This window comes from Hyla sarda, chromosome 2, assembly GCF_029499605.1.
Source record: "Hyla sarda isolate aHylSar1 chromosome 2, aHylSar1.hap1, whole genome shotgun sequence".
Classification (NCBI taxonomy): Eukaryota; Metazoa; Chordata; class Amphibia; order Anura; family Hylidae; genus Hyla; species Hyla sarda.
In genome coordinates, this window is record NC_079190.1 from 438,587,668 (window position 1) to 438,614,936 (window position 27,269).

The following is a 27,269-nucleotide window of genomic DNA, read 5'->3' on the forward strand; positions in this document are numbered from 1 at the left end:
GTAGCAACGACCACAAATATACATAGCACAAAACCGTAAAGAGAGGTAAAGCAGCAAGGCAACAAGGCTATGCCAATGATACAGACAGTAATGGTAAATACGAATAATATTCCATAAAGTGCATAGGTGCATATGATACAAGCTGAGATCAGACCAACAAAGATAAATAAGTAGCTTGTCCAGGAGACGTCCACCCCTACGACCTTTTCGGACCAAATGTCCTTCTTCTGGGAGTGGCTATCTCTTAATATAGGTAGGTATATATAGGCATAGCTGACCAATCACATCATGTTGAATGAGGGTAATCATTAGAGGACAGCTGTGTACCTGGTTGATCCTGCCACACTTCCTGCCTCGGCCCCGTCATCTCTCCGGGCCCGGCGGCGCGGTCACGTGATCCGCGGCGTGTGACGCCGAGAACCACGTGACCGCAACACAGTCAGAGCCAGGGAGACAAGAGGGCCGAGGAGATCATAATAGTAAGACATAATAAAACATAATGAAATGCTAGCGACATCTATAGGGTGGAGGTAATCATTGCATTACTTACTGCCTCAGCCCCGTCATCCCCCCGGGCCCGACGGTGCGACCACGTGACCCACGACGTGTAGCGCCGAGAGCCACGTGACCGCAACACAGCTGGAGCCAGGGAGACGAGAGGGCAGAGAAAGCCACAATGGAACATAGTAAAGACAGCGACATCTATGGAGTGGAGGTAGACATTACAGCACATATCAACCAGTTCATATTAATGCCACCTCGTGGACAAAAAGTATATTGCAGCATCCCGGATATAGAAAAGAAGTAGAGTGCATAGTGATGAAAAAGAAAAGGTGAACAAAGAGGGCAAAGTATTACAGTACATAAAGGTACATATTCACAATTCCATCTATAACAATTCATATTGTGGAGGATCATATAATAGGCACACAGTGTCACCCATATTGGGCCATACATCTATTATGAAAATTATAATAAAAATATAATAAAATATATATAATAAAAATACATGTGTGGGACTAGTAATGGTACATATCAGTTTGCCATTCCTCTTGTGTTATTTGTGATATGTGTATTTTTAATAATAAAGTGACTTTTCTGATTACATGGTCTGCTACAGCTTTTTTGGTTCTTGGTATATATGAAATATGTACTACAGGTTAGTTTTTGTACTGACATTGTGTAGGTTTATTCTATGGTGTCTAGCTTAGATTTTTTTTAAATCTCATCCTTTTTGCTGCTACTTTAGATACTGTGATCATTCATTGGGTGAAATTTAAAAATGAATTTTAAACCAAACTGTGACTGCAAAGAAGTCAACCTTGTTTAAAATTCCTTGACTGTGTATGGGGCAGTACTCCTGGTAAAGCCCATCCTGGCGAAACGCGTCGGGGGACTGGTGTGGAACTGGGGTGAGTCCTGGCAGCTGTATGTATCTGTAGCTACACTTAAAGGGGTACTCCGGTGAAAACCTTTTTTTATTTTAAATCAACTGGTGCCATAAATTTAAACAGATTTGTAAATTACTTCTATTAAAAAATCTTAATCCTTCCTGTACTTATTAGCTGCTGAATACTACAGAGGAGATTCTGATGACATCATGACCACAGTGTTCTCTGCTGACATCTCTGTCCATTTTAGCCAATATATGGTTAGGGCAGCACAGTGGCTCAGTGGTTAGCACTGTTACCTTGCAGCACTGGGGTTGTGGGTTCAAATCCCACTAAGGACAACATCTACAAATAGGTGTGAGTGCTATATAAATAAAGAGTTATTATTATAATAATGTCAGCAGAGAGCGCTGTGGTCGTGATGTCAGCAGAGAGCACAGTGTTCCAAAAATAAAAGTATTTCCTCTGTAGTATTCAGCAGCTAATAAGTACAGGAAGGATTAAGATTTTTTAATAGAAGCAATTTACAAATCTGTTTAAGTTTCTGGGACCAGTTGCTTTAAAAGAAAAAAGGTTTTCACCGGAGTACCCCTTTAATATCCTACTACTGTTTCTCAGGCCATGACTATTTGTTAGTAAGCTCTATTAGGTTGCACTTGCACTTTACCCTTATTTATTGACTTGTTCCTCATTAACTTTGAAGAGATATTTCTATTTCTGCTCTGTTTTGAGAGTGGTCGTCCTTCTAATCTGCGCTTCAAAACACAACTTTATGTCTATTGTTTAGCATGACTCTTGTATACAGACATACAGCTGTACACTTTTTACAGGACTTCCTCACTCCAGTATCCATGTATTTTTCTCCCATTCATGTGTGATTCCATTTATATTTTTTTAAATGCTGTTTATTTATACATCAATAAAGGTTATCATTTCTATTAAATTTACTATGTTGCTGGAGGTATTTTTTGTACGCGTTATGCGCTTGTAGGTGTCCATGTGTATGGGGCAGTTAAAAAAAACAATTATTCAATGAAAGGACGTTCCACATAGAAAGATGTGTGTCTGTCTTTCTCCTGGTGTCATTGATAAAGTACAGCCTGTATGAATTACTGTAATGTGCAGTATGGATTATTTTTGCACCATACTATTTATACTGTATATTAATGGTGGTGGACTTATTGCCTCAACTTGTACTGACTTCAGAATGCTTTTGCTTAACTCACCCATAACAGGAAATTGTGTAGTCCTATTATTTTCAGTCTGATCCCCAGCTCCTCCATCTCTGTATAGACCACACATAATGCCCTGCTTGTTTTACCAGGTGGCTGGACCTTAGTGATTTCATCGCCTCTGACCAACCCACACAGCCCTGACATAAACACATATATCTTTACTGGGATAGCAATAGTCTGTAGTGTACTGAAATGTTCTGAAACAGCTCTAGGAAGATTGGCAGAAGTGCGATGGGAGGGTAATAAGTAGGGTGGAAAGATTGTGATGAAGAGTGGAGGGAAACAATGCATGCTGGGAATTGTAGTAATGAGCAACTGATCAACCAGAAAGTAGTGAAATGACATGGTAGAGGAGAGGATTTTTTACCAGGGTGATTTCAGAACTTGGGGCAGACAGGTAGGCAGTGCTATATTCTTCTGCAGCATTTTTTACCTGATGTCGGAGTACCCTTTTGAAGGGAATCTGTGAGCTCTATGTCATGCTCAGAGCTGCAGACATGGGCATAGCTGTTATTGCTGAGAGATAAAACAAATTATAGCTATCTCTTAGATGATGGCTGTTTGCAACATTATAAAATCGCGATTTTCTTCCAATCTTAAGTGTCAAAGAGGGGAAGCTTAGCTGCAACATGCACATCATCCCCCTCTCTCCTACTTGACTTTTAGCACTTAGCCCTTTACATAAATCATGCAAGGCAGGAAGGGGTAGGGGAGGAAGAAGGTGTGCATGTTGCAGCTAAACACTCCGTCTTTGATGCTTTTAGCGTACCTGTCAGATCCCTTCCTTCCCAAAAAAACTATAAAATGTTGCTCAGTACCTCATCCTGATCATGTACATCTAATTTTATGTGTCTACAACCTATATTTCTATATTCAGAATTACCTTTATTTACTTGCCATCATTGCTCAGTGAGGTTTCTGTCCATGCAGAGACATGGGGCGTGTCCCTCTCGCCTCCTCACTGTGATGACTCCTCCCCCTTCTCCCTCACTCTTCTCTGTCTCACAGAGGGCCCTGGAGCTGCCTGCAGCCTTGTCAATCACTCATGGTGTCCATGACATGTTGATGACCACTGGACACTGCAGGACTGGTATGAGTCCCAGGAGGCAGGGGGACCCCTAGTGGCCCCTTTTATGAAATACTGAAAATTTTCTGATGAAAGCAATTGCAAAACATATTGTTTTTGTATGCTTTATAACATATCAAAAGTTATTGGGGAAGATTTATCAAAACCTGTCCAGAGGAAAAGTTACTAAGTTGCCCTTAGCAACCTATCAGATCGCTTCTTTCATTTTTCTGAGGCCTTTTCAAAGAAGGGATCTGATTGGTTGCTATGGGCAAGACATCAACTTTTTCTCTGGACAGGTCTTGATAAATCTCCCCCATTGTATCTGACAGTGCTCATTTAAGTTTTGAAGGAAAATATGATTTTAGCCATTACCTAACAGACAGGTATCATTTGTTTGATCTTCCTATCGGCCCATATATAAAGCTCTGAGAATCATATAGAGCCTTTATGATGTCCTTTAATCAACTTTGGTATTATCTGATATGTTCCACATTTTTGTGTATTTCCATTTGATGTACTTTATTACTGTCACTTCCTCTGCAAATAGAACATATCAAGGGGAAAGGCTATGAAAGCAATAATAAAACCTCCAGTTATAAAAAATATTCTGCATTATTATCTCAACATCTTTTCAAACCTGTTCTAGTGATCTGGCATCACTAGATCACAGACCACCTGACTTTTCTCAGCATCAAGTTCCCATATATTTACATGTGTGCTGTGTCATCACAACATTATACTTTTAATTATACTTTATTCACACATTTGTGCCCCATTGTTCTGTTCTTTTTCTTTTATCTTATAGTCCTTTCTACAAGAAAATACAGCCCTAAAAAAAATAAAACAATGTATTACAGCTATCTACAACCTCTGCATTTCACGAAACTGTAATATGGCAGCCATTGCATTTTTCTGTAACCTCTGTGTGTCTCTGATTTTATACTGGATCAGACAGAAAACTAATGGTCAGAAGGTCCGGCACTTCGAATGCAAGCAGCATTCGAAGTGCCGGAAAATGACACAATGTCAGACATGTTTCGAGCGAGCATGCTCTTCCGAGGAAGAGCGTGCTCGCTCGAAACATGTCTGACATTGTGTGGTTTTTACCGTGTGATGATGTCTAAATAAAGCTGCTTGCATACGAAGTGCCGGACCTTCTGACCATTATTCTTCACGTTTGGATGTCCTGCCGGGCACTGGTCCGTGCACCGTTCATGGGGTGAGGTGAGCTGGAATCCTATCTCTTCTTACATCAGACAGAAAACACATTGTGGAATGCTCAATTGGACATCATATTTTGGAAGTGTTCTCTGTATTGTAATATATACAACTGAAGTAAAAATAATTTAACCCCCATTGTAAATAAGGTTTATTTGCCAAATTTACAAACTTTTGTTAGCAACAACACAAAACAATGTAACACCACACAAGATCTCCTGTTTTGGAGTTGATCTGACCCAGTCGTCTAGTCATCACAATTTGCCCTTGTCGATTAGATTCTTACACTTTTGACACTGGTCCTCATTCTCCTGATATACATATAACTATAGTTATATCCACTCAATAAGGCTAGGTTCACAATTCTGTAGTGCTCCGACCTGTTTAGGGTCCGTTTGCTCTTTTATTTTCGTGCTGAATGGAATCCGAATGGGTCCGAGCACAACTGAGACCACCGGGTACTGTCGGATCCCATTGACTTCAATGGGATCCATTGGGTGTCCATTGGAGTTGAACAGAGAAAATTGATACAACATGCAGGATTTTTTCTCCACTTTGCTCCCGACCTTCTGACAGACTGACCAACAAAGCTCCCTTTATCGGAGCTAGAGCAGCAGTGTAAACGAACTCTAAGTCTATAGACCTTATGAGATCAGCTATATAGTTATTGCTATTCTGCATAATGTTCAAACATTAACCACTAGATGGCACTGTTGTCTTTCTGATGTGTCATGTTAATTTTTTGTTATGTATGTTTGTTATGTATATATGTTTATGGCTTTTGCTATCCAACTATATCTTTCCTAATTATTCTCTCGAGTGAAAAGAATAGCTGTAGCTCCCCCGCAATTTAACCATCACCGTTTCTGGGTCATTACCAACCGCCTTCCATAGAAAACATTATCATACCAACATAAATTCAGATCAATATTTCTATTTAAATATATCGAGGCACAGGTTTAGCAATGAATAACAATTTTCTGTCTTTCAAAGTTTTCCCATGATGCTTATTTGCTGATTCTGAGTTGAAATCTCATTATATATGCCTATTTATCCATGAATATAGCCCTTTGTATACAATTTACTTTTTCCAGTAAATATAGACTTATATAATAAATATATCCCTAATATATTACATCACCATGTCCAGCAACAAAAAGATTGCTAGTGGCTCAAATGAATATATATATATATATATATATATATATATATATAAAATGTACAGAAAGGAGTGGCATATAAGTGCTTTGAAAACCAGTGTGCAGTGTGATTTAATAAATCCAGATCACTTTGGAAGTTTTTGGGGCTCCTGAAAAAATGAATAGGGCCAATAAACATGTACCACTGATCTGATCAGACACTGTACTTATAAGCATACAAAGAAGACATGAGAAAAAAGCACCACTATAGCTTCTCAGAAATCATTTGAAGACACATCTATTCTATTCATGACAAACACATTTTGGCTGCGTTTCCACAGTTTATTTGGAATACTGCCACTGCAGTTTTTGAGCCAAAGGCAGAGGATTTAGGGTACGTTCACACTATGGAATTCTTGCGGAATTCCACGGGCGGAATTCCGCGGTGTGAACTTAACATTAGTGCGAATGGGTTTCCGCGAGACCCGTTTACACTGCAGAATTTCAGCGGCGGAAATTGTTCAGCGGCGGAAATCAAAGAAAGAGCATGTTCCTTCTTTGCACGGATTCCGCGAGCACTGCATAGCCGTCAATGGTGACGGCTCAGTGCCCCGCAGCCCTTCGGAGGTGGCCGCCAGATGGAATTTCAGTGAGAATTCAGCGAGCGGAGATTTCGCAGTGTGAACGCACCCTTAAAAGGAATGGGAAATATAAAGGGAGTACAGTGGTCCCTCAACACACGATGGTAATCCGTTGCAAATGGACCATCGTTTGTTGAAACCATCGTATGTTGAGGGATCCGTGCAATGTAAAGTATAGGACAGTGGTCTACAACCTGCGGACCTCCAGATGTTGCAAAACTACAACACCCAGCATGCTCGGACAGCCAACGGCTGTCCGGGCACACTGGGAGTTGTAGTTTTGCAACATATGGAAGCCCGCAGGTTGAAGACCACTGGTATTGGAGGTTATACTCACGTGTCCCCGCCGCTCCGGACCGTCACCGCTCGTCACCGCTGCCCTGAATGTCGCCTTCCATTGCTGTCGCCGCGTCCCCGGGGTGTCCCCGACACTCCAGCAAGGCCTCTGCTTGCCCGGCATCTTCGCTCTCCGTCGCCGCCATCACGTCGTTACGCACGCTGCTCCTATTGGATTATGGGACGGTATGCGCAGCAACGTGATGACGACGATGGAGAGCACTGACGATAGAGAGGATCCCGAAGAGGATGCGCCAGAGCCCCGAGGACAGGTAAGTGATCGTCTGCGGACCACAGAGGGCACCATAAATGGCTATCCGGTGGCAGATGAAGCAGTCTGCGCTGCCGTATAGCCGTTTATGCGATGGCCCCGACATACAAAAGCATCGTATGTTGATGCTGCTTTCAACATGCGATGGCCTCTGAGAGGCCATCATATGTTGGCCATCGTAGGTCAGGGGGTCACTGTACTTATAATTTTCTTTCCTCATGGATCCATTTCTGGCTTTGGCTCAAACCCGCAGTCTCAGTATTCCAAAAAACGAAGACGTGGAAACCTAGTTTTATAGATATAGTAAAATTATAGTAGACTATAGAGGATAATGTAGTCTATATTTTAGGAAGAGGATTAACCAGTGTTGATCTATGCTAGTCTGAAATCCTGAAATTGCCTAGGAAGGAGATTAACCCCTTAAGGACAATGGACATATATTTACATCCATTGCTCGCTCCCGTTATACTAAAGGACAAGTATCATGTAAAAAAACGTATCCCCTATCCGAAGGATAAGTTTTAGATTGCGGGGGGTCCAAGCGCTGAGTCCCCCCGCAATCTCCTGTTTAGAGCCCCGGCTCTCCTATACAGCAACTCATCACGACGCCCACAATATAGTTCTATCAGAAAGCTGAAGATTGCTGAACTGCTCTGCCATAGAGCTATATGGAGGGGTCGTGGGGGTCGTGACGTGGCGCTGTATAGGAGAGCCGGGGCTCAAACCCGCAGTCTCAGTATTCCAAAAAACCAAGACGTGGAAACCTAGTTTTATAGATATAGTAAAATTATAGTAGACTATAGAGGATAATGCTAATCCTCTGAATGAACAGTGCATCAATCCACTAAAACTACACTGCTAAAAAAAATTATCACACTTCTGTGAAATCACACTGTCCACTCAGGAAGCAACACTGATTGACAATCAATTTCACATGCTGTTGTGCAAATGTTTTGATCACTTTTGAATACTGGCGGTGCTTTCACTCTAGTGGTAGCATGAGACGGAGTCTACAACCCACACAAGTTGCTCAGGTAGTGCAGGTCACCCAGGATGGCACATCAATGCGAGCTGTGGCAAGAAGGTTTGCTGTGTCTGTCAGCGTAGTGTCCAGAGCATGAAGGCGCTACCAGGAGACAGGCCAGTACATTAGGAGACGTGGAGTAGGCCGTAGGAGGGCAGCAACCCAGCAGCAGGACCGCTACCTCTGCCTTTCTGTGTCAGTATTGATGTGGGGTGGCATTTCTTTGGGGGGCCGCACAGCCCTCTTGTGCTTGTCAGAGGTAGCCTGACTGACATTAGGTACCGAGATGAGATCCTTAGACCCCTTGTGAGACCATATGCTGGTGCGGCTGGCCCTGGGTTCCTCCTAATGCAAGACAATGCTAGACCTCATGTGGCTGGAGTGTGTCAGCAGTTCCTGCAAGAGGAAGGCATTGATGTTATGGACTGGCCCGCCCGTTCCCCAGACCTGAATCCGATTGAGCACATCTGGGACATCATGTCTCACTCCATCCACCAACGCCACGTTGCACCACAGACTGTCCAGGAGTTGGCGGATGCTTTTTTCCAGGTATGGGAGGACATCCCTCAGGAGACCATCCACCACCTCATCGGGAGCATGCCCAGGCATTGTAGGGAGGTCATACGGGCACGTGGAGGCCACACACACTACTGAGCCTCATTTTGACTTGTGATAAGGACATTACATCAAAGTTGGATCAGCCTGTAGTGTGGTTTTCCACTTTGATTTTGAGTGTGACTCCATATCCAGACCTCCATGGGTTGATAAATTTGATTTCTATTGATAATTTTTGTGTGATTTTGTTGTCAGCACATTCAACTATGTAAAGACGAAAGTATTTCATACGATTAGTTAATTCATTCAGATCTAGGATGTGTTATTTTAGTGCTCCCTTTATTTTTTTGAGCAGTGAATATCCAAATAGTTTACCAGGTTAGTATGCACTCACACTATGCCAACTCATAGATAATGCAGGACAAAAATGACTGTTCTGGTAAGGTCAATTTTGTCCTGCATCATTTATGAGTTGGCATAGTGTGAGTGCATACTAACCTGGTAAAATATTCGGATAAACTTTTAGTGGATTGTGATTGATGCACTGTTCATTCAGAGGATTATCTCTATCCTCTATAGCCATATCAGTCTACTATCATTTTACTATATATATAAGTGTGTTTTGTCATAAATAGATATGGTTATTACCTTCACGTAATGTCTAATAAGCTATAGTGGTGCATTTTTAATGTCTTCTCTTTGTGTGACTATTATAAGTGCAGTGATTGGTTAAATCAGTGATACATTTTTTCCGAAGCTCTGAAAACTTCCAAAGCACTTTGAAATGTATTTACTGCTCTTTTCTGTACATTGTGGCCCAGATTTATCAAACTGTGTGAGAGAAAATATAGAGAGATTTTCCAACAGCGACCAATCACAGCTCAGCTCAGATAAATCTGGGCCTGTATATTCCTGGTATTTATTTGAGCCACTAGCAATCTATTTGTTGCTGGAGAAAGCAATGTCTTATTTTAAACATTAGGTATATAATTTTGTCTTTTCACTGTATCTAATAAAAGTCTATATTTTAGGAAGAGGATTAACCAGTGTTGATCTATGCTAGTCTGAAATCCTGAAATTGCCTAGGAAGGAGATTAACCCCTTAAGGACAATGGACATATATTTACATCCATTGCTCGCTCCCGTTATACTAAAGGACAAGTATCATGTAAAAAAACGTATCCCCTATCCGAAGGATAAGTTTTAGATTGCGGGGGGTCCACGCGCTGAGTCCCCCCGCAATCTCCTGTTTAGAGCCCCGGCTCTCCTATACAGCAACTCGTCACGACGCCCACAATATAGTTCTATCAGAAAGCTGAAGATTGCTGAACTGCTCTGCCATAGAGCTATATGGAGGGGTCGTGGGGGTCGTGACGTGGCGCTGTATAGGAGAGCCGGGGCTCTAAACAGAAGACGGGGGGGGGGGGGGGGGGGCAGCACTCGGACCCCCACAATCTAAAACTCCCCTCGGAAAACTATTATTTTTGTTTTAATCAACTGGTGCCAAAAAGTTAAACAGATTTGTAAATCACTTCTATTAAAAAATCTTTATCCTTCCAGTACTTTTTAGGGGCTGTATACTAAAGAGAAATCCAAAAAAGAAATGCATTTCCTCTGATGTCATGACCACAATGCTCTCTGCTGACCTCTGCTGTCCGGAGTACTTCTTTTAAGTGTGCTCAGGAGCTGAGTGCACTTCATACCCGGTGGGTCTCGGATGCTATCAGCAACCAGGACCCGTGGTTAATGCTGATCGGGCTGAAGTCTGGCATTTACCCTTTAGACACTGCAAACGAATTGTGGCATCTAAAACGGGAGAAAAATTAATACCCACTAATACCCCCCTCAGCTAAGAGGATGGCGGGAGGTCTCTTATCTGGCTCCCCTCCATCCGATTTGTGCTCCGAGGCCCTAGTCAGCCATGGCAGGCTGGAGCAATGGAGCACCGATAACACTGATCAATGCTATGCAATGGCATAACATTGAACAGTGTATGCAATCCAATGATGATGCATGTAATAGATCCCTTTGGGGACTAAAAAAAAAGTGAAAGTTTGAATAACCCTACTTTTTTAATAAAATGATGTCATCTAAAATACACATAAACATATATGGTGTCGCCGCATGCATGCATAAATGTCTGAACTACAAAAATATAACATTAATGAAACCATACGCGTAAATGTAAAAAAAAAAATACCGGTCCAGAATTGCGTATTTTTGGTCACTTCGTATATAATAAAAAATGGATTAAAAGCGACCAAAAAGTCCCATCACAACTAAAAACTATAGATTATGGCACAAAAATTGAGCCCTCATATAGCCTTGTATACAGAAAAATAAAAAAGTTATAGGGGTCCGAAGAGGACAGTTTTATGCATACTCATTTTCTCACAAAAAGTTATACATTTTTAAAGGTATTAAGATAAAACATAACCTATACAAAGTGGGTATCGTTGTTACCATATGGACGTACAGAATAAAGATAATGGCCCTGATTTACTATTGTAATCTGGACATTATTTGTTGGGTTGTGTGCCAGATTCTGGCGCGTTGTGACAGTTTCTTTCTCATTGTGCCAGAATTCTGTCTCATTGCACCAGAAATGGAAAAACCCGACCAACTCTCCATTTCCCGCCAGGAAAAGGGGACGTTGTTACAGAAAAGGGGGCTTGTCCACAACATTTTCACAAAAACCCAACATATTTACTAAGGTTTACACAGAAAATGTGGTGGATTTTACTTGAGGAAAACCCTACAGATCAGAGCATGTGTAACAAATGCAAAATGTAGGGAAAAGTGCAAAATGTAGGGAAACCTTAGTAAATACAGTGGAAAAAAAATGTAGGGAATTAAAACCCACAAACAAAACTACACAACACTCTTAGTAAATCTGGACCAATGTGTCCTTTTTAATGAAAAGTGCGTAGAAACGGAAGCCCCCAAAAGTTGCAAAATATTTTTAGTTTTTTTTTCAATTTTGCCCCACAAATTATTCATTTTTGTTTCGCCGTATATTTTGTTGTGAAATGATTGATGTCATTACAAAGTAATGTTGGTGGAGCAACAAACAAGCCCTCATATGGGTCTGTAGGGGGAAAATTGAAAACGTTATGATTTTTAGAAAGGGAGGAGTAAAATAACAAAAGTGCAAAGGCCCCACTACCAAACCTGCCTTCCATCCCATAAAAGTCCAAGCCCAATAACAGGACTTACCAATGTCCCTAGCTAGCTAAGTCTCACCAGAGATTTAACCCCTTAAGGACTCAGGACGTACTAGAACGTCCTGGCACCCTGGGCTTTAAGGACCCAGGACGTACTAGTGTTTCTCCGGTCTCTGCCGTGCCCCGGGCAGAGATCGGAACGGCTGGCCGGCTGAAATCTTTCAGCAGGCTTGCCGTGCATATGCCAAAGGGGGGTCCCGGGACCCCCGCATGTCGGCGATCGCCGGAGATCGCTTGCGAATTCACGCAAGCGATCTTCGGCGATTCGGGTCGCTTGTGACCCGATGACCGCGAAATACAGGGTGATCAGCAGTGTACGATACACCGCCAATCACCTGCCGTTGCTGGGGAGCGGTGACAATACTGTCACCGCCCCAGCAACGCTACTATTGGCCGGTGATCGTCTGGCCAATAGTAGCGCGGCAGAGGAGGGGTTAACGGTCCTTCCTGCCGCTGTACCCGCTCGCTGCGTTCAGTCAGCGGGTACAGCAGCGCAGAGAGGACCGTGGATCCCCCCCTCAGAGCTCCGGAGCCCCCTCAGGAGCCGTTAGAATAGGGACAGACTCTTGCAGGGACAGGTAGGTGAATAAGTGTCAATAAAGTTAATAAAAGTAAAAAAAATAACCCCTCTCCCCCCCCTGACCCCCTAATAGGTCCCCAAGGGTCCTATTAGGGTCTGATCCCTGACCCCGGGCCCTATTAGGGGTTCAGGGAGCTGTGTTTGCCACCCCTTTTTTTGGGGGGCTGCAGCTTTTTTTTTTGTTTCTAATAACGGTGTGTGGTTGTAAATCACACACCGTTATTATATAAAGTTTACACCAAGCACCACATCCACACTTATGAGGACATTTTGGGGCCTCTCCCTACATATGGGCCTGGTCAAAAAACCAAGTGCTCGTCATTACTGGAGCGGGGACGTCCTCAATCAGACCCCGCTTTACAGTATGTCGATGACACGGAAGCGGTACGAGGCAATTCGGAAATGCCTGCATTATGCAGATAATGCGGCATGTCCTCCCCGAGGTGATCCCGCCCATGACTAGCTTTACAAAGTGAGGCCGGTCATCGATCACTTTGGGGCCAAATTTTTGGAGGCCTATGTACTGCTCAGGGACCTCTCGGTAGATGAGTCTCTCATCAGTTTTAAGGGGAGACTCATCTTCCGCCAGTATATTCCCTCGAAGCGGGCGCGGTATGGCGTGAAACTCTACAAACTCTGTGAGAGTACCTCCGGGTACACTTGCAGGTTTATAGTATATGAGGGACGAGATTCCCGTATTGAACCCCCAGAATGTCCACCCACTCTGGGTGTTAGCGGGAAACTCGTTTGGGACCTTGCGCACCCATTGCTGGATAAGGGTTTCTACGTATACGTGGATAATTTTTATACCAGCATCCCTCTGTTCAGATCCCTTTCCGCCAGATCCACGTCCGCTTGTGGGACCGTGCGGAAGAACCAGAGAGACCTCCCTCTAAATTTGGTCCAGACGCCTATCCCCAAGGGTGAGTCCCGTGCTCTGACCCATGATAACCTGTTGTTGGTGAAGTATAAGGATAAGAGGGATGTCCTTATACTCACCACTATTCATGAAAACGGCAGCACCCCTGTCCCTGTGCAAGGTACCGTGGGACCGGTCCTCAAGCCCGATTGTATTCTGGACTACAATCGGTATATGGGGGGAGTTGATCTCTCAGATCAAGTCCTCAAGCCATATAACGCCATGCGGAAAACACGGGCATGGTACAAAAAAGTTGCGGTCTACTTGGTACAGGTTGCCATGTACAATGCTTTTGTACTATCCCAGTACGCTGGCAACACAGGGACATTCCTCCAGTACCAAGAAGAAGTCCTAAGGTTCCTGATCTTTGGCGACTGGGAAAGATCAGGCCGGACTTCCCAAGGGTCTGGAGTTATAGGTGCCAGGATTGTCCCAGGCCAACACTTTCCAGATGTGATCCCCAACACTGGAAGGACGGGACGATCCCAGAAAAAATGTGTGTCACAGGAAGGGGAGACGGAAGGACACCACTGTCACGATGCCGGCTGGCAGGTAGTGGATCCTCTGTGCCAGAGAGGGATTGGCGTGGACCGTGCTAGTGGATCGGTTCTAAGTCACTACTGGTATTCACCAGAGCCCGCCGCAAAGCGGGATGGTCTTGCTGCGGCGGTAGTGACCAGGTCGTATCCACTAGCAACGGCTCAACCTCTCTGGCTGCTGAAGATAGGCGCGGTACAAGGGAGTAGGCAGAAGCAAGGTCGGACGTAGCAGAAGGTCGGGGCAGGCAGCAAGGATCGTAGTCGGGGGCAACGGCAGGAGGTCTGGAACACAGGCTAGGAACACACAAGGAAACGCTTTCACTGGCACAATGGCAACAAGATCCGGCGAGGGAGTGAAGGGGAAGTGAGGTATAAATAGGGAGTGCACAGGTGAACACACTAATTGGAACCACTGCGCCAATCAGCGGCGCAGTGGCCCTTTAAATCGCAGAGACCCGGCGCGCGCGCGCCCTAGGGAGCGGGGCCGCGCGCGCCGGGACAGGACAGACGGAGAGCGAGTCAGGTACGGGAGCCGGGATGCGCATCGCGAGCGGGCGCTACCCGCATCGCGAATCGCATCCCGGCTGGAGACGGTATCGCAGCGCACCGGGTCAGTGGAGCTGCCCGGAGCGCTGCGGTAGCGAGAGAGAGGCGAGCGCTCCGGGGAGGAGCGGGGACCCGGAGCGCTCGGCGTAACAGTACCCCCCCCTTGGGTCTCCCCCTCTTCTTAGAGCCTGAGAACCTGAGGAGCAGACTTTTGTCTAGGATGTTGTCCTCAGGTTCCCAGGATCTCTCTTCAGGTCCACAGCCCTCCCAATCCACCAAAAAGAACTTTTTTCCTCTGACCGTCTTGGAGGCCAGTATCTCTTTCACTGAGAAGACGTCAGAAGAACCGGAGACAGGAGTGGGAGAAACTAATTTGGGAGAGAAACGGTTGATGATGAGTGGTTTAAGAAGAGAGACATGAAAGGCATTAGGAATACGGAGAGAAGGAGGAAGAAGAAGTTTGTAAGAGACAGGATTAATTTGGCACAAGACTTTGAAGGGACCAAGATAGCGTGGACCCAGTTTGTAACTGGGGACACGAAAGCGGACATATTTAGCGGAGAGCCATACCTTGTCTCCGGGAGCAAAAATGGGGGGAGCTCTTCTTTTCTTATCGGCAAACTTTTTCATGCGAGATGAAGCCTGTAAAAGAGAATCTTGGGTCTCTTTCCATATGGTGGAAAGATCACGAGTCACTTCATCTACAGCGGGCAAACCAGAGGGCAAGGGAGTAGGGAGGGGGGGAAGAGGGTGACGGCCGTACACCACGAAAAATGGGGATTTGGAGGAAGATTCAGAGACTCTAAAGTTATACGAGAATTCGGCCCATGGTAGAAGATCTGCCCAATCATCCTGGCGGGAGGAAACAAAATGTCGTAAATAATCACCCAAGACCTGGTTAATTCTTTCTACTTGTCCATTGGACTGAGGATGATATGCAGAAGAAAAGTTTAATTTAATCTTGAGTTGTTTACAGAGAGCCCTCCAGAATTTTGACACGAATTGGACGCCTCTATCCGAGACTATCTGTGTGGGCAACCCGTGAAGACGAAAAATGTGTACAAAAAATTGTTTAGCCAACTGAGGCGCTGAAGGAAGACCAGGAAGAGGGATGAAATGTGCCATCTTGGAGAATCGATCAACGACCACCCAAACAACAGTGTTGCCACGGGATGGGGGTAGGTCTGTAATAAAATCCATACCAATCAGAGACCAAGGCTGTTCGGGGACAGGCAGAGGATGAAGAAAACCAGCGGGCTTCTGGCGAGGAGTCTTATCCCGGGCACAGACAGTGCAGGCTCGCACAAAGTCCACGACATCCGTCTCCAGAGTCGGCCACCAATAGAAGCGAGAGATGAGTTGCACAGATTTCTTGATGCCTGTATGACCTGCGAGATGGGAGGAGTGACCCCATTTGAGGATTCCGAGGCGTTGGCGTGGAGAGACGAAGGTCTTTCCTGGAGGAGTTTGCCTGATGGAGGCTGGAGAAGTGGAAATCAGGCAGTCAGGAGGAATGATGTGTTGCGGAGAGAGTTCAACTTCCGAGGCATCCGAGGAACGAGAGAGAGCATCGGCCCTAATGTTCTTATCGGCAGGCCGAAAGTGAATTTCTAAATTAAATCGGGCAAAGAACAGAGACCACCTGGCCTGGCGAGGATTCAGCCGTTGGGCAGACTGGAGATAGGAGAGGTTCTTGTGATCGGTGTAAATAATAACAGGAAATCTTGATCCCTCCAGCAGATGCCTCCATTCCTCAAGTGCTAATTTAATGGCTAGAAGCTCTCGATCCCCGATGGAGTAGTTCCTCTCCGCCGGAGAGAAGGTCCTAGAAAAAAAACCACAAGTAACAGCATGCCCGGAAGAATTTTTTTGTAGAAGGACCGCTCCAGCTCCTACAGAGGAGGCATCAACCTCCAATAGGAAGGGTTTAGATGGGTCAGGTCTGGAGAGCACGGGAGCCGAAGAAAAGGCAGACTTGAGCCGTTTAAAGGCGTCTTCCGCTTGAGGAGGCCAAGACTTGGGATTGGCATTTTTTTGGGTTAAAGCCACGATAGGGGCCACAACGGTAGAAAAATGTGGAATAAATTGCCTGTAATAATTGGCGAACCCCAAAAAACGTTGGATAGCACGGAGTCCGGAGGGGCGTGGCCAATCTAAGACGGCAGAGAGTTTGTCTGGATCCATTTGTAGTCCCTGGCCAGAGACCAAGTATCCTAGGAAAGGAAGAGATTGGCATTCAAACAGACATTTCTCTATCTTGGCATAAAGTTGATTGTCACGAAGTCTCTGAAGAACCATACGGACATGCTGGCGGTGTTCTTCTAGATTGGCAGAAAAAATCAGGATATCGTCCAGATATACAACAACACAGGAGTATAAGAGATCACGAAAAATGTCATTAACAAAGTCTTGGAAGACGGCAGGGGCGTTGCACAGGCCAAAGGGCATGACCAGATACTCAAAGTGTCCATCTCTAGTGTTAAATGCCGTTTTCCATTCATCCCCCTCTCTGATGCGGATGAGATTATAAGCACCTCTTAAGTCCAGTTTGGTAAAGATGTGGGCACCTTGGAGGCGATCAAAGAGTTCAGAGATGAGGGGTAGGGGGTAGCGGTTCTTTATCGTGATTTTATTAAGACCGCGGTAGTCAATGCAAGGACGTAGAGAGCCATCTTTTTTGGACACAAAGAAAAATCCGGCTCCGGCAGGAGAGGAGGATTTACGGATAAAGCCTTTTTTTAAATTTTCCTGGATGTACTCCGACATAGCAAGAGTCTCTGGGGCGGACAGAGGATAGATTCTGCCCCGGGGTGGAGTAGTGCCCGGGAGGAGGTCAATAGGACAATCATAAGGCCTGTGAGGAGGTAGAGTCTCAGCTTGTTTTTTGCAAAAAACATCCGCAAAGTCCATATAGGCCTTAGGGAGACCGGTTACAGGGGGAACCACAGAGTCACGGCAAGGGGTACTGGGAACCGGTTTTAGGCAGTCCTTGAAACAAGAGGGCCCCCAACTCTTGATCTCCCCAGTGGACCAATCCAGGGTTGGGGAATGGAGTTGAAGCCAGGGTAGTCCAAGGAGGATTTCGGAAGTGCAATTGGGGAGGACCAAAAATTCAATCTTCTCGTGATGAGGTCCGATGCACATTAGAAGGGGCTCCGTGCGGAAACGTATGGTACAGTCCAATCTTTCATTGTTTACACAATTGATGTAGAGGGGTCTGGCGAGACTGGTCACTGGGATGTTGAACCTGTTGACGAGAGAGGCCAAAATAAAATTTCCTGCAGATCCGGAATCCAAGAAGGCCATAGTAGAGAAGGAGAAGGCAGAGGCAGATATCCGCACAGGCACAGTAAGACGTGGAGAAGCAGAGTAGACATCAAGGACTGTCTCACCTTTGTGCGGAGTCAGCGTACGTCTTTCCAGGCGGGGAGGACGGATAGGACAATCCTTCAGGAAGTGTTCGGTACTGGCACAGTACAGGCAGAGATTCTCCATGCGGCGTCGTGTCCTCTCTTGAGGTGTCAGGCGAGACCGGTCGACCTGCATAGCCTCCACGGCGGGAGGCACAGGAACGGATTGCAGGGGACCAGAGGAGAGAGGAGCCGGGGAGAAAAAATGCCTTGTGCGATCAAAGTCCATATCCTGGCGGAGCTCCTGACGCCTTTCGGAAAAACGCATGTCAATGCGAGTGGCAAGATGGATGAGTTCATGTAGGTTAGCAGGGATTTCTCGTGCGGCCAGAACATCTTTAATGTTGCTGGATAGGCCTTTTTTAAAGGTCGCGCAGAGGGCCTCATTATTCCAGGATAATTCTGAAGCAAGAGTACGGAATTGTACGGCGTACTCGCCAACGGAAGAATTACCCTGGACCAGGTTCAACAGGGCAGTCTCAGCAGAAGAGGCTCGGGCAGGTTCCTCAAAGACACTTCGAATTTCCGAGAAGAAGGAGTGTATAGAGGCAGTGACGGGGTCATTGCGGTCCCAGAGCGGTGTGGCCCATGACAGAGCTTTTCCAGACAAAAGGCTGACTACGAAAGCCACCTTAGACCTTTCAGTAGGGAACTGGTCCGACATCATCTCCAAGTGCAGGGAACATTGGGAAAGAAAGCCACGGCAGAATTTAGAGTCCCCATCAAATTTATCCGGCAAGGATAGTCGTAGACCAGAAGCGGCCACTCGCTGCGGAGGAGGTGCAGGAGCTGGCGGAGGAGATGATTGCTGAAGCTGTGGTAGTAGCTGCTGTAGCATCACGGTCAGTTGAGACAGCTGTTGGCCTTGTTGCGCTATCTGTTGTGACTGCTGGGCGACCACCGTGGTGAGGTCGGCGACAACTGGCAGAGGAACTTCAGCGGGATCCATGGCCGGATCTACTGTCACGATGCCGGCTGGCAGGTAGTGGATCCTCTGTGCCAGAGAGGGATTGGCGTGCACCGTGCTAGTGGATCGGTTCTAAGTCACTACTGGTATTCACCAGAGCCCGCCGCAAAGCGGGATGGTCTTGCTGCGGCGGTAGTGACCAGGTCGTATCCACTAGCAACGGCTCAACCTCTCTGGCTGCTGAAGATAGGCGCGGTACAAGGGAGTAGGCAGAAGCAAGGTCGGACGTAGCAGAAGGTCGGGGCAGGCAGCAAGGATCGTAGTCGGGGGCAACGGCAGGAGGTCTGGAACACAGGCTAGGAACACACAAGGAAACGCTTTCACTGGCACAATGGCAACAAGATCCGGCGAGGGAGTGAAGGGGAAGTGAGGTATAAATAGGGAGTGCACAGGTGAACACACTAATTGGAACCACTGCGCCAATCAGCGGCGCAGTGGCCCTTTAAATCGCAGAGACCCGGCGCGCGCGCGCCCTAGGGAGCGGGGCCGCGCGCGCCGGGACAGGACAGACGGAGAGCGAGTCAGGTACGGGAGCCGGGATGCGCATCGCGAGCGGGCGCTACCCGCATCGCGAATCGCATCCCGGCTGGAGACGGTATCGCAGCGCACCGGGTCAGTGGAGCTGCCCGGAGCGCTGCGGTAGCGAGAGAGAGGCGAGCACTCCGGGGAGGAGCGGGGACCCGGAGCGCTCGGCGTAACAACCACATATCAATGTGACACTTGCCCAGATAATCCGGGCCTCTGCATAGGCTGCTTCAGGGAGTATCACACCTCCATGGAGCACTAAATTTTCCCTTTTCATTCGAATTTTCCATAATTTGACCAATGTACCAAGTCCATTCCAAAATGTAACCCCCATTAATCACTAAATTGCCCCAAAAAAAAAAACTCAGGAAAAAAAACCTGATAAGACCTCTGGGGGTGTTTTTTCAGAAATGGGCCATAGGTCACTGAGTCACTATCATCGGGGACTTTTTATGTTGCCTGAAATGCGCAGCGCTCTCTCTCTCCACCTGAGCGGGTGCGCATTTGAGGCAACAGGTTAGGGACGGCCACACACATCACATTCACAGAATGATGATTCAGAGCATAGGGTTTGGGGCGGGCATATTTTTTTTAGTTTTGGCTATGCTCTGGGTCATCATTCTGGGAATATATCCTTTTTTTTAAATTATGATTTATAATTTTCTGGCCCACTGTACCCCATATTACGGGCCTCTGTACCACACCTGTCTACCCCAGTTACGGCCCATTGTCCCCCATAGTGTTCCCCTATTTTAGGGCTCAATGCTCCCCCCATTAATGCTCTTTGAGGGGGGGTCCCACATCCTGGCTCCATATCAAGCTCAAGGTCCCTGACTGCGCTCCCACTCAAGCAAGACCTGCTGTGCACCCGCCATGCCAAATTCATCAAAAAATAAGGTATGTCCTTACTCCAAATAAATGTATTTACAAATTGTGGGGGGTCTTTTCTGCTATTAACCCTTGTAAAAATGTAAAATTTTGGGAAAAACCCACATTTTTGTGAAAAAACAAAAAAAAACATTTTGACATATACAAAAGTCGTGAAACCCCTGTGGGGTATTAAGGCTCACTTTACCCCTTGTTACGTTCCTCAAGGGGTCTAGTTTCCAAAAAGGTATGCCATGTGTTTTGTTTTTTTGCTGTCCCCCCCATTTCAGCAAAGTTTGCAAATGTGACTCCTTCACTTCTGAGCATTGTGGCGCTCCTGCAGTGCACTTGACGTCCACTTATGGGGTACTTCCATGCTCATAAGAGATGGGGTTACAAAGTTTGGGGGGTATTTTCTGCTATTAACCCTTGCAAATATGTGAAATTTGGGGGGAAACACACATTTTAGTGAAATGTTTTTTTTTTTTTTACATAAGCAAAAGTCGTGACACCCCTGTGGGGTATTAAGGCTCACTTAATTCCTTGTTACGTTCCTCACGGGGTCTAGTTTCCAAAATGGTATGCCATGTGTTTTTTTTTTTTGCTGTCCTGGCACCATAGGAGCTTCCTAAATGCGACATGCCCACCTAGCAAAATTTGTTCTCAAAAAGCCAAATATTACTCCTTCTCTTCTGAGCATTGTAGTTCGCCCGTATTTCACTTCAGGTCCACTTATGGGGTACCGCCATACTCTGAAGAGATGGGGTTACAAATTTTGGGGGGTATTTTCTGCTATTAACCCTTGCAAATATGTGAAATTTGGGGGGAAACACATTTTTGTGAAAATGTTTTTTATTTTTTTATTTTTTTTTACATATGCAAAAGTCGTGAAACCCCTGTGGTGTATTAAGGCTCACTTAATTCCTTGTAACGTTCCTCAAGGGGTTTAGTTTCCAAAATGGTATGCCATGTGTGTTTTTTTTTTGCTGTCCTGGCACCATAGGGGCTTCCTAAATGTGACATGCCCCCCTAGCAAAATTTGCCCTCAAAAAGCCAAATATTACTCATTCTCTTCTGAGCATTGTAGTTCGCCCGTAGTGCACTTCAGGTCAACTTATGGGGTACCGCCATACTCAGAAGAGATGGGGTTACACATTTTGGGGGGTCTTTTCTGCTATTAACCCTTGCAAAAATGTGAAATTTGAGAGGAAACACACATTTTAGTGAAATTATTATTATTTGTTTTTTTACATATGCAGAAGTCGTGAAACACCTGTGGGGTATTAAGGATCACTGAATTCCTTGTTACGTTCCCCGAGGGGTCTAGTTTCCAAAATGGTATGGCATGTGTTTTTTTTTGCTGTTCTGGCACCATAGGGGCTTCCTAAATGCAACATGCCCCCCAAAAACCATTTTAGAAAAACATACTCTCCAAAATCCCCTTGTCGCTCCTTCGCTTCTGAGCCCTCTACTGCCGAACACTTTACATAGACATTTGAGGTATGTCCTTACTCCAGAGAAATTGGGCTACAAATATAAGTATAAATTTTCTCCTTTTACCCCTTGTAAAAATAAAAAAATTGGATCTACAAGAATGCGAGTGTAAAAAATGAAGATTGTGAATTTTCTCCTTCACTTTGCTGCTATTCCTGTGAAACACCTAAAGGGTTAAAACGCTGACTGAATATCATTTTGAATACTTTGGGGGGGGGGCAGTTTTTATAATGGGGTCATTTGTGGGGTATTTCTAAGATGAAGACCCTTCAAATCCACTTCAAACCTGAACTGGTCCCTGAAAAATAGTGAGTTTGAAAATTTTGTGAAAAACTTGAAAATTGCTGCTGAACTTTGAAGCCCTTTGGTGTCTTCCAAAAGTAAAAACACGTCAATTTTATGATGCAAGCATAAAGTAGACATATTGTATATGTGAATAAAAAAAATCATTTGGTGTATCCATTTTCCTTACAAGCAGAGAGCTTCAAAGTTAGAGAAAGCAAAATTTTCTAATTTTTCATCAAATTTTGGGATTTTTCACCAAGAAAGGATGCAAGTTACCACAAAATGTTACCACTATGTTAAAGTACAATATGTCACGAAAAAACAATCTCGTAATCAGAATGATAAGTAAAAGCATTCCAGAGTTATTAATGTTTAAAGTGACAGTGGTCAGATGTTCAAAACATGGCCGGGTCCTAAGGTGTAAAATGGCTGGGTCCTTAAGGGGTTAAAGGGGTAGTCCGGTTAAAAAAAATTAAATTCATATCAACTGGCTCCAGAAAGTTGCAGATTTGTAAATTACTTCTATTATAAAATCTTAATCCTACCAGTACTTATCAGCTGCTGAAGTTGAGTTGTTGTTTTCTGTCTGACCACAGTACTCTCTGCTGACACCTCTATCTGTCTCAGAAACTGTCCGGAGCCAGAGAGGTTTGCTATGGGGATTTGCTTCTACTCTGGACAGTTCCTGAGACAGACAGAAGTGTCAGCAGAGAGCACTGTTGTCAGACAGAAAAGAACAACTTAACTTCAGTAACTGATAAGTACTGGTAGGATTAAGATTTTTTTAATAGAAGTAATTTACAAATCTATTTAACTTTCTGGAGCCAGTTGATATGAAGAAAAAAAGTTTTTCACCGGAATACCCCTTTAACTCTTTTTTGGATTTCCCATCTCTTACCCAGCTGAGATATGCGCTTCCTAAAATCTGGTTGTCAGGATTCGGCAGGCTGGAGGTGGATCCTCTGTGTCAGAGAGGGATTGGCGTGGACCGTGTCGGTGGACCGGTTCTAAGTTGCTACTGGTTTTCACCAAAGCCCGCCGCAAAGCGGGATGGTCTTGCAGCGGCGGTAGCAACCAGATCGTATCCACTTGCAACGGCTCAACCTCTCTGACTGCTGAGATAGGCGCGGTACAAGGGATTAGACAAGAGCAGGGTCGGACGTAGCAGAAGGTCAGGGCAAGCAGCAAGAATCGTAGTCAGGGGCAACGGCAAGAGGTCTGGAACACTGGCTAGGGATACACAAGGAACGCTTTCACTGGCACAATGGCAACAAGATCCGGCAAGTAAGTGCAGGGGAAGTGAGGTAATATAGGGAAGTGCACAGGTAAACACACTAATTAAAAACCATGCGCCAATCAGTGGCGCATATATATATATATATATATATATATATATATGTATATATATATATATATATATAAACATGACGCAGCACTCTCCAAAAGATAGTGAAAAATCCAAAAATGTATTGGCTCAATTCATAGCAACGTTTCTGTCCTCTCACAGGACCATTTTCAAGCTAAATGATACAGCTAAGTTATACATCAACATAAATAGGTATATATACACACATCATTGGTAATCAAATTACAAAGTGACTCTCATTAAAAAATTACAGTGTAAATCCATATAAAACACATTTTTGTGAAATTCATCCATAATATAAATGTGCTCATTTCATTTCCAACATATCTATAAAGTGCTAAGTGCATTCACATAGGTTAAAAGCAAGAACAACTTGAAAAACTGCCTGTTTTTGACATTAATTGAAAATATTACATGATCATATATAATCTATAACACTTGTAAACAACATGTGCAACAGCAAATATATGAAATAAGAGAGAACATGCTCACCCGGTCTCTATGTGTGTCATGGTGCCTACCTCACTGCGGCTGCGCACCTACCCCAATAAGGGCGCGCGATCACAGTGTACTGACGCACACAGTATGCGATCAGCTGACATCAGTCATGTGATTCAAATATCACATGACAACGTCGTCATAGCAATCTCCCACACTGTCGGCGTAACCAGGTAATCTATGATGCCATTATAAAGCTGAGCGCTTGAGGGACAAAGTTACAAATCTACCAACATAAAGAGAAAAGTGAACTATATTATTTAGTTCTTTTCTTTTTCCTTTTTAATGTTCTGTACTTGACGTCCCACCCGATTATTTAATATAATATATATATATATATATATATATATATAGACACAAAGATATATTATGGCGGTAGATTAGTAACTTTGTCCCTCACGCGCTCAGCTTTATAATGGCATCGTAGGTTACCTGGTTACGCCAACAGCGTGGGAGATTGCTATAACGAAGTTGTCATGTGATATTTGAATCACATGACCGCCGTTAGCTGATTGCGTACTGTGCGCGTCAGTACACTGTGATTGCACGACCTTATTGGGGTAGTTGCGCAGCCGCAGTGAGATAGTGCCCACGCTGGCGGCGCCATGACACACATAGAGACCGGGTGAGCATGTTCTCTCTCTTTTCATATATTTGCTGTTGCACATGTTGTTTACAAGTGTTATAGATTATATATTATCATGTAATATTTGGAATTAATGCCAAAACAGGCAATTTTTCAAGTTGTTCTTACTTTTAACCTATGTGAATGCACTGAGCACTTTATAGGTATGTTGGAAATGAAATGAGCACATTTATATTATGGATGAATTTCACAAATGTGTGTTTTATATGGATTTACACTGTAATTTTTTTAATGAGAGTCACTTTGTAATTTGATTACCAATGATGTGTGTTGGAGGTGTATATATATATATTAGGGATCGACCGATTATCGGTATGGCCGATATTATCGGCCGATAATCACGATTTTGGGCATTATCGGTATCGGCGATTACCTTGCCGATAAGCCGATAATGATCCACCCCCCGCACCGCGACCGCCACCCCCCCGACCCGCCGCACCGCACCCCCGACCCACCGCGTCGCACCCCCCACCGTGATGCTGGGCGGTATACCGGTATGGATTTTTGCCCATACCGCTATACCGTTCGGGCCCCTCCCCCACCCTCCGAGTCAATAAAAAAATTAAACTTACCCGTAATGGGGGTGGTCCGGGCCATCCTTCCTTCCTGTAGTGTAGGGCGCCATTCCGGGTGGAGGGTGAACCGGTCCGGGCTGTCATTCTTCTCCGGAGGTCATCTTCTCCACTCCGGGCAGGCTCCGGCCTAGTACACTGCATAGACGCCGCTGCGCGGTGACATCAGGTGCTTCGCTGCGCACGGGCGTCACTGCGCAGCGGCGTCTATGCAGCGTATTAGGTCGGAGCCTGCCCGGAGTGGAGAAGATGACCGCCGGAGAAGAAGGACAGCCCGGATCGGTGCACCCTCCACCCGGAATGGCGCCGGACACTACAGGAAGGAAGGATGGATGGCCCGGACCACCCTGACAGGTAGGGGGAGAGAAGCGGGTGGTGGCGGCGGCGGCGGCCTATGGCCCCGCAAAAGCCACTGCAGATCATTGATTTAAAGCGCCCGCTTTAAATCAATGATCTGCAGCGGTGTCGCAGGGGGTTAAATAGCCGATAACTTATACCGGAATATCGGTATAAGTTATCGGCTATCGGCCCTAACCTGCACCGATTATCGGTATCGGCCCTAAAAAAACGATATCGGTCGATCCCTAATATATATATATATATATATATATATATATATATATATATAGATATATATACCTCCTTATGTTGATGTATCACTAAGCTTGAAAATGGTCCTGTAGGAGGACAGAAACGTTGCTATGAATTGAGCCAATACATTTTTGGATTTTTGGAGAGTGCTATTGGATCTTTTGGAGAGTGCTGCAACATCTTTTTTTGTATACATTTGATGGACTTTGATCGGATCTAAGGACGCTGGCACCAAACCAGGGACTGGATAAGTAGTGCTGCAAGCCTTTTTGGTTTACTATATATATATATATATATATATATATATATATATATATGTAGAACCATTCTCAAGCATGTGGTACATACAAACGCAGAGTCTTAAAAACCAGTGCTAATGAGGGAGATTTGTCAAAACCTGTGTGGAGGAAGAGTGTTGCAAGTTGCCCATAGCAACCAATCAGTTCACTTCTTTAATTTTTCAGAGGCCTTTTCGAAAAAGAAAGAAGCAATCTGGTTGCTATGGGCAATTGCTCCTCTCTTCCGCTACACAAATTGTAATAAATGTAAATTGTAATTTACATAAATGTAAATTGTAATAACAACTCCCAGCTTGTCCTCACTGACAGTAGCGGGACACAAGCTGACAGTGGGAGGGGTTTTCCTCCAGCTGTGAGCCCTGCGCTCACAGCTGTCAATCAAGAAAGTGTGTCCATGACATAGGTGATGCATGGACACAGCAGGACTAATATATGTCCAAGCAGGTGGGGGGGGGGGGGGGGGGGGGCAGTTGTTTGACTGGCTTTTTCAGTATGAAATACAGAAGATTTTCCAAAGAAAGCAGGTACGCACAGCTGTAGGCAGAAGCGTAACTGAAATCAACCATATATAATTTAAAATACTTGTGTCTTCTTAAATAGTAGAGGAAACTACAGGGTACCTCAGACAACAGGGTCTGGGTGTGGCTGCTACCATTGCGCTCCCTATTATGGCAGTCTAAATTTAGAAGAAATTTTCTTATCTTTTTTTTTCTTTTTTCAAAATATCTTTTTATTGTTTTAAGTACATACAGAGTATAACATGGCAAAACATAAACCATATCGAACTATCAAAAATAGGTATCTAGATAATCTAGTATGAGCATAAGTGGTCATCTTAATCCTCAATAACTCATAACATGAGGGAATATGTGTTTAGGGTGGTGGGTGGGGTTGGTAGGGGGGGGGGGGTGATGGAAAGCAGACGTCCAAAGAGGGTCTATAAGTATGTAAGAGGTGATGTCAAGTTCAATGAGCCGGTGGGGTGTGTAGGTTATCATCCATCTCCAGGTGACCTTGTATCTCCTCCAGGATTTACGGAGTGCGGACCTTGTTATACTTGGA

The 27,269-nt window shown here is 44.9% G+C and overlaps 1 protein-coding gene and 1 long non-coding RNA gene across 7 annotated transcripts in view; one reads left to right on the forward strand and one right to left on the reverse strand.

The window, feature by feature from the left end:
• Positions 1–24,206, reverse strand: part of LOC130356982 (uncharacterized) — a 53,171-nt gene extending 28,965 nt beyond the window's left edge. The window contains exon 1 of one of the 3 annotated variants that reach the window (XR_008889054.1): positions 24,094–24,206. This is a non-coding gene — a long non-coding RNA (uncharacterized LOC130356982). Of the gene's footprint in view, positions 1–327; positions 499–550; positions 816–24,093 lie in introns of those variants that run through there. The other 2 variants (XR_008889055.1, XR_008889056.1) reach the window with 2 other exon arrangements.
• Positions 1–27,269, forward strand: part of CTPS2 (CTP synthase 2) — a 358,316-nt gene that overhangs the window by 23,481 nt on the left and 307,566 nt on the right. The window lies entirely within an intron of this gene.